The 1,966-nt window shown below is 36.2% G+C and overlaps 1 protein-coding gene across 1 annotated transcript in view; it reads left to right on the top strand.

Annotated features, from left to right (window-relative positions):
• Nucleotides 1-1,966, top strand: part of MCM3 (minichromosome maintenance complex component 3) — a 23,269-nt gene that overhangs the window by 4,712 nt on the left and 16,591 nt on the right. The gene's annotated exons all lie outside the window — the stretch shown is intronic.

Raw genomic sequence — 1,966 nt, forward strand, 5'->3', positions numbered from 1 at the left:
GGCTCGGCCCTGTAATCTGCTTTTTAAAAGTAAAATGGAAAAATACTTATGCTATAATGTTACTATGTAATCTTTGCAACTATTTCACTGTGGGTTTGGGAAGAGACTGAGGTAGGAAAGGGCTTTCTTTATGAGTTCAGATTGAATTGAATTGAGGACAATGCAAAGCTTTCTTACTTAAGGAGACAAAAGATCATTAATAATGATTTCTCAATGTCTGAACTCACTATATCAAAAAATACCCGCCCCTATCAAATGTTTATTGAGAGCTGTTGTGTCCAAAGCATTGTTAGGCACTTTGGAGGACACAGATATAAATAAGAACCAGTCCTTGTCTCCAATCTTATTAACTGGTGGAGAGATCATATATGTAAACATTTAACACTAGAATGAGTATGTTAGGATTTTAACTGAAACATGCTTTAGAATCATTTAATTACCTCTAGATGAAATGCTTAGATTTGGAGAGTTGAAATGACTTGCTTACTGGTTAGTGATGGCTCTAAGGACTAAGTTGTATTTTCCATGTCACCCTCTTCTCTTCATAAAAGTCTCCACTTTCTAGAATTTCTTCTTTAGGAAGTACTGAGTACATTTTTGCTGACTACTAGGCCAAGCTTCATTGCTTGAGAACTGAAATATATTGGACCAGGTCTCCTGGAGGTGATCTAGTGTGGTGCTTAAGCATTGTACCTGCATTAAATCCTGGCCCCGCTACTTCTTCTCTGACCTCAGGGAACTTATTTAACCTCTTCCAGTCTCAGTTTCCTTGTTTATAAAGTGTGAAAAATATCTCCCTTACAGAGGTGTGATAATTATGTGAGATACTTTCTTGAAATAATATCACAGTGCCTNCTCCCTTACAGAGGTGTGATAATTATGTGAGATACTTTCTTGAAATAATATCACAGTGCCTTTCATGTAGCAAGCATTTAATATATGATAGCTCTTGTGTTTTTAGAAAAATTCAAATATCAAGGAAATAAAACTTTAGAAGTGTCTTTATTGAAGTTTAATATACATACATATAGGAGAGCTCACGTAAGTGTATATATAGCTTGATGAATTTTCACAAGCTGAATATACCTGTATAACCAGCATCCAAACCAGGAAACAGAATCTTATCAGCACTCAGAAGTCCCTCTTGAGGACCCATGCTACCCAAGTGTAACCACTATCCTGACATCTAACAGAATAGATTATTTTTACCTATTTTTCTATTTTATTTATTTATTTATTTTTATTTTTTTATTTTTTTAAAAAGATGACCGGTAAGGGGATCTTATCCCTTGATTTGGTGTTGTCAGCACCACGCTCACCCACTGAGCAAACCGGCCATCCCTATATGGGATCCAAACCCGTGGCCTTGGTGTTATCAGCACCGCACTCTACCGAGTGAGCCACAGGCCGGCCCATTTTCTATTTTATTTAAATACGCTTGTGTTGGGCTTCTTTAGCTCAACATTGTGAGATTCATCCATGTTGTGTACAGGTGTGTTTCATGTATTTTTACTGCTGTATAATATTCATTTGTATGACTGTACCACATTTATTTAACCATTGTACTATTGATGGCATTAGAATACTTTGTGATTTTTGGCTATTAGGAACAGTGCTGCTGTGAGCATTGTAGTGCATGGCTTTGGGAATGTTTTTGTAGTGAATGTTTTTGTTGGGTATTACCTAGAAGTGGAAAAACTGCTTCAGAGTATAAGCATATATTCAGCTTTAGTAGGGGAGGTAAGAATCTTCATTTACGTATTAATACAGCCGTGGTCCCTTCAGATTATGGGTTGCCCCTTCCATTAGATGGTTTGTTACTAGAACAGAGATAAGGATGGAAAAAGCTGGAGAAGATACTTGGCTTTTTTGTTTCTGGATACTAAAATATCATGAAGTCATCTTCAAATTATATTTGTTTCCCATGACATATATGTGTGGCATTTTAAGAAAGGGCTGAGATAAT

Source organism: Galeopterus variegatus, unplaced genomic scaffold, assembly GCF_000696425.1.
Source record: "Galeopterus variegatus unplaced genomic scaffold, G_variegatus-3.0.2 Scaffold13, whole genome shotgun sequence".
In the NCBI taxonomy this organism is placed as follows: Eukaryota; Metazoa; Chordata; class Mammalia; order Dermoptera; family Cynocephalidae; genus Galeopterus; species Galeopterus variegatus.